The sequence below is a fragment of the Morone saxatilis genome, unplaced genomic scaffold (assembly GCF_004916995.1).
Source record: "Morone saxatilis isolate NCDOM2014 unplaced genomic scaffold, NCSU_SB_2.0 Contig16, whole genome shotgun sequence".
Classification (NCBI taxonomy): domain Eukaryota; kingdom Metazoa; phylum Chordata; class Actinopteri; family Moronidae; genus Morone; species Morone saxatilis.
This window is the reverse complement of record NW_023339718.1, coordinates 6,246,502-6,252,931: the sequence shown is the minus strand read 5'-3', so window position 1 is coordinate 6,252,931 and position 6,430 is coordinate 6,246,502. Positions and strand designations below refer to the sequence as shown.

Here is a 6,430-nt window from a genome sequence, read left to right as displayed (position 1 = left end):
CTCTTCTCCTTCTCTTCGCTATCATGTGCTGGGATTGTCAAGCTTTGCCAACAGAGCAGTTGAACAACGCTAAATGCAGACTGAGTTGTTAGGTATTTAAAGTGATCCCACCATAATACGGCCTGGGATATTTTGAGGGGACATACACATCCGGTAAACGGACACACTGAACCTGGGTTTTCCTGCTTGGACGCTTTCTGGTCGACTGCAGTGATTTGACTCACCTCAGAGTAGTGCCAAAACTTTTGTGCCTGCTTTAAATAGGCCTGCGTAAAAGCAACCGGTGCGTAAAGGTTCCCATGTGCGGCAAAAGTTTTAAATATAAGGCTTGATAAGTAATAGATATGCAGTCCAGTTGTTTTTTGGTTAAGATAGTGAGGACTGGTGATTGGTGCTTGAGGATTCCACCGTATTTAGTGGATGGAAGTTGTGACTTTGTGGAATGTTCTTCCACACACTTTGGAATTACGCACGGATTGGATTTGGCAGCTTTGGAAGCAGTTGGATATCCACTCCACACTGACGAACTTCGTAAATTCTGCCTCAAAGTGGTTGTGATATATTAATTGATTGCTTAACGTTCCTCATGCCGGCGTCTCTCGCTATATTCTCTGCAATAAGTACTTAGATTTTATTCCGGCATATTCTGAGCATTGGATGGCGTCTCTGCTTTATCTTGCTTCTCACTTTTGAAAAATGATCTTAATTAAAACTGCTGTTTCCTTGAAATATCCATATACATTTGGCCTTACATAAGGCACATCTCCAACGACACTGTGGTTGGTTATGTGAAAGGTGTTCGGAGCGAGGTGTTTGAGATTATTTAGAGAATATAAAATGGACACATTTAGTTAACAAACAACCAGCAACGCATAATTTGCTGGATTTATTTCTTTTTTCTCAGAAAACGAGTTGAAATGTTGTGCTGAACAAAGAAGAGTGGCTACATTGAAATGAATAACGCACGAAATCGACACAATTTCTGAAAAAAGCGCTCAATTTGTATGTGACATGTGTTATTACGGCAACAAAGTCGTTCAATAAATCATATAATAATACGATGAATTTGTGCGGCGAGAGAGAGAGTTAGGGAAGAGACACTTCCCATACGTCACAACACAAAATAGGAAAAGGTGATGCACAGTTTGAAGTCTCAGAGGTGTGGCAAGTTTTTTTTTTTTTCTCCCTTTGGTGGTTGTGGATAGGAGAAATGATGAGATGATGAGAAGAGGGCTGTGGGGGGGTAGTCCATCCTCTGTGTGAGACCGTCTGAAATTCAACCAAAGTTCCCCTCGGTTCTTTGTTGACGCCAACTGAGTCAGGCAACTTTCGCGTTTGCGTGGCCTTCTCCCTCCTTCCTGACCAGTTTACAGTGGAGCCTCGCAGTTGGTAATCAGGAGACCTTTAACTGTTAGAACAGCCCACAGGAGGCGGGGAACACTCAGGGCAGCAATCAGGAGGCTCGTAACACTTCAAGCCAGCAAATCAAGGAGGTGTGTCCACTCATCCAGCCAACAGGAGGCATTGGTAACACTCAGAGGTCAATTCAGAGGCGTGTAACACTCAGCCAGCCAATAAGGAGGTGCGTATGGAATCTATCTATACTGCCTGGCGAGCACCCGGGACACTTCCCGGTGCGAGGATACCATTCACTTGCACTTGAGGTCAAGGCCACAATACCGCCAAAATCAGGAGGCGTTGGTCAGCACTCAGGGCAGCCGATCAGGGAGACCACCGCATTTAAACCCCGGTTCTTCCAGAAGAGGGGAAAGATTTTGCTACATGGCCAATTCCCAAAACTATTGACCGTATCTAGAATCATTTACAGATCATGAAACAGCAAAATACAGAAGGAGGCGTAGGATAAACAAGCATCAGGCAGCACCAAAAAATCAGAGAGGCAATGAATAAAAACAAACTCAGCAGGACCAGACCCTCAAGCCCTGCTATAGGCACGATGATAAACACTCAGCCATGCCATACTCAAAACTGCAAGCCGTGTAATCAATGGTTTTGAATTAGCCCAGGCAATAGATCGCGCTGAGTTCGGTCGAACCTCATCCAGCCAATCAGGAAGATGTGCACACATTTATATCCAAAGCCGCCAATCTATGGATAGGCAGTTGGCGATGGAATTACACTCAGGCACCAATCAGGAGGCGTAATAGGATAAATCTCCCTCACCCAGCCCCCTCCCTCCTTCTCCTTCTCTTCGTCTATCATGTGCTTGGGATGTGCTCATGCTTTGCACAGAGCAGCTGAAGCACGCCTAATGCAGGCTACTGAGTGTTAGCGGTAATTTTAAAGTGATGCCCCCCCACCAAATAATACGGCTGGGATATTTGAGGGGAACATACACATCACGGTACACCACGGACACAACTGAACACCGCTGGTCTTCTCCTGCTTGGGACGCTTTCTGGTCGACTGCAGTGATTTGACTCACCTTCAGAAAGTAAGTGCAACTTTTGTGCCTGCTTTAATAGGCTGCGTAAAGGCAACCGTGTGCGTAAAGGTTCCCCATGTGCGCAAAAGTTAAATATAAGGCTATCGATAAGTAATAGATAGTATGTGCAGTTGTTTTTGTTAAGAGTAGATGAGGACTGGTGATGTGTGCTGAGATTCCACGTATTTAGTGGGAAATGTGAAGTTTGTGACTGTGAATGTTTCCTCACACACTTTGGAATTAGGGCGCACGGATTTGACTTTTTTGGCACCTTTTGGAAGCAGCTGGATATCCACTCCACACTGACCGGTAACTTCGTAAAGTCTGCCTCAAGTGTGTGTGATTCATATTAATACTGATTGCTTTTTTATTGTTCACTTCATGGCCGGCGTCTCTCGCTATATTCTGCCTCCTGCAATTAAGTTCACTTTAGAGTTTATTCGGCAGTATCTCTGAGCAGTGGATGCGTCTCTGCTTATCTGCTTCTCTACTTTTTGGGGAAAAATGACATCTTATTAAAACTGCTGTTTCCTGAAATTATCATTATTATTTGGCCTACATAAGGCACATTTCAACGACACTGTGTTTAGTTAGTGTGAGAGAGGTGATTTCGGGAGCGAGGTGTTTGAGATTATTTCAGAGAAATAATAAAAATGGACACATTTACGAACAAAAACACACCAGCAAATCGCATAAAATTTGCTGGATTTATTTCTATTTCTTCAGAAAACGAGTTGAAATGTTGTGCTGAAACAAAAGTAAAGAGCTGGCTTTACATTGAATGAATAACGTCACCGAAATCGTCACACAATGTCTTGAAAACAAAGCGCTCATTGTATTGTTTATCCATGTGTTATTACGCACCAAAGCCTCGTTTGTTCAAATAATATAGCTAATAATACGGATGGAATTGCGCCCTTCTGCTATTTTTCTGTTAATTTTTTTTGGATTCTCAGCACTGTATCATTAACCTTCACGGATATACAGCTTATTATAATTTCAAGAGGATCAGCAGGTTGTAAGTTAAAAAAATGGTGTGCTGTGATTAAAGCATGGCCTCTGTGTGGGAGGCCTATTCTGAAGCCTCCTTTACCCTAATGAGGTGTGCTTTATAACGTTGATCTTAACGATATGAAGTTGGCCTTATAGTTTCAGATCCACATCAGATCCACATCAGGGGGACAGAATGATTGTGGGTGTGTGGAAATCGTTGATTCATTACAGGAAATAAAGAGATGAACAATGTATGCGTAAAGTGTTTTCCATGGCACAAGGGACATTTGGACAAATTCAGGCTTCTGGTTTGTGTCACTTGGTGCGGGTAGAATATGTTTTTTATATAGGGATGGTTGAAACAGAACTAAGAATGCAATAGATGTGGAGTTTATGTGCTGTTTATAGTAACTGATCCCTTATTGAAATGCACAGGCCCTGTGACTCATATTTGCTCATTAAAACACCTCTGCTTCGCCCCTCCCACCGACGAAGCGAGAGTAAACTTAAGAGCCAGGTCTAAAACTGTAGCAAGTGAATGGGACACCTGGAGAAAAAAAAACGCTGACGATGCCATTGACAAATAATACGGTGTTAATTTGTCACCACCTGATTGTTCACTTCTCCTGACAGACACACACACACACACACACACACAAGTTCTCGCTCACATACAGACACACATGAATTTAATGGGTTGCTGTCAGAGGCTAACCCCCCCCCCCCCCCCCNNCCCCCCTGAATTGGGAGTGTTTTATGGTCCGAACAGAATCAAAGTTGTGCAGAAGGTACTGACTCGGTAACCTGCAGTCGCATGCTCCTGCGCATGATCCATCACATGTTTCACTGCCTGTTATTGTTGATTCAGTTACAAAGATATTATATATTGACCCATTTTGTGCTGAGCTATCGGTTAACTACTTACACATCTGTGGGAAAGTGAGCGGGTTAACACGCGAACACGGCGAAGCGCTTGGGCTTTATTTCGCGTGGGGCGACTTCGCCAGCAGCCTGAATACCCATTGTACCCTTCCGATGCGACGATGACCACAAAAAAAACACACACACACGAGGCTAGTACGGATTTCGACGCAAAGATCGAGTACGTGAGAGCAATTTAACTCCTACAGTGGTGCCTCGTATAGGATGAGGAGAGCAGTGAGCGAGCGATCAGCGTGTTATTGCGAATAGAAAATATAGCCTGCATTGGATAGACAGAGGACGCTGGCGCTCAGGCAGCTCCAGGATGCTCTCTTCATTGAGTTGTTTCATTTTTTATTGTTTAACGGGTACTAAATCTGCTCGCATCTCCTATTAAAAGCAGCCGTGTCGCTCTCATTCTGTGTAAAAAAAAACAACATATGGTTTCCCTGTCATCCATTTTCATCCCTGTGTGAGAGAAGGCGTGCAGGCTGCTCGATGCAGGCGGACTTATTCCAGCGCGCTCTGTGTAATGGATGGAGATTGTGCATGGATAGGAGGGAGCATTTGCGATTTTTTTTTTCATGACATCATCGCAGTTACATTGTCGTGGTCCGAGGCCTTTGACCTCACCGGGGTTGGTCCATATTTTGGCCACCCCCAGCCCCCCTATCGTTTGGGGATGGCCCTTATTCCCCCACTCTTTTCAGACCGACCGACCATGCAACCTGCAGAACGGACCCTTTGGCTCAGAGTCATCGGCTTTATCTCTCCTTTAAGTATGCTGGATGTGAAAGGACAACTTGACACTCTTTGGCCAAAAAGCAAGCTCCTGTCTTTATAATCCGAAACGTTTGCGTCGTAATTCCCTGTGCCGTGATTGCACTTTCCACAGGAAACCGGATTTCCCCCCTTCTCTGCCGTGTTTCTTCTCCGCCGGCCTCACAGGATATCTATTGCTACTGCCACAACGACTTAATAGAGGCGAAAGAGCCTTTTGTGGGATTGGAGCTATTTGCATTGCAAATTAGGGCCCCTGTGCAAGGATGACTGCACCTTACCCGCGATTTTCAAGGCCTACTTCAACTCAGTAATATTGGTTAATGTCAAGTGAATATGACATTAACATTGGGATAATATATCATTTTTTCGAAGAATTGCCGCCTTTTTACACCGGGTGTATAACAGTTCGGGCTGTGCAGTAGTGGCCCTCGATGGCAAAAAGGGAATATAAGGAATATAATGCACATTGTGACTTGAAAAAGGATACTGATGACTTTTGCTTAATATATTTGAGTTCTGAGAGATGGAAACTTGGAGACCAGAAGAGGAAATGTACATGTGGATTATTGCTGAAGATTGGGAAGTGGGTTGTTATCTTTGGTTATCTAGCTGTATGAGTGTTCTGCTCGTCATAAAGCTAGATAACCGAAAGTAAAAACTACTTCCAGACTCGTCGAGGACTTGTGGAGGACTCATGACATATTACTCAAATTTCCCATGGACGAGAGATTGTAGATGCTATTCATATAACTGACTTTATTTTGCTATTATTTTTGTCATTTGAGTTCAGATGTTTGATATTTTCACCAGGAAGGGACAGCTCTGTTTGTGCACTTCTCTTAATTTAATTAACAACTTTTTTTCAGAGAGCATAATGTATATTATTGTTGTACACACGCGCGCTCACCCATCCACATTTAAACACACACATTCACACACACACACCACACACACACAACACACACACACACACACACACACACACACAAGCAGTGAACTTCCCCTCGGGCCAGATATTGCATGTTAATATTTATAGCCTATTTGATCCTTTAACACGAGGTATTTTACATTTTATTTAATTTGAATGGGATTTCAACGTAGGCTCATCTCGGGGATTTCATGGGAATGAAAGAGTGACATTTAGGGCTTCTGTAGAAACCCACGTGTGCGCCTTCATGCTCTTTATTTCAGCATGATCGAGTCCGGCCAGGAAACGGCGCTGGCATCCCAAACAGTAATAATTAGGACGTATACTGAACTGACAAAAATGGAGAGAGAGAGAGAGAG

The 6,430-nt window shown here is 43.7% G+C and overlaps 1 long non-coding RNA gene across 1 annotated transcript in view; it reads left to right on the top strand.

Annotated features, from left to right (window-relative positions):
* The first annotated feature begins 2,210 nt into the window (after nt 1-2,210).
* The window catches only part of LOC118325982, a 37,633-nt gene continuing 33,413 nt past the window's right edge, over nt 2,211-6,430 (top strand). The window contains exon 1 of the long non-coding RNA XR_004796616.1: nt 2,211-2,455. This is a non-coding gene — a long non-coding RNA (uncharacterized LOC118325982). The remainder of the gene's footprint in view (nt 2,456-6,430) is intronic.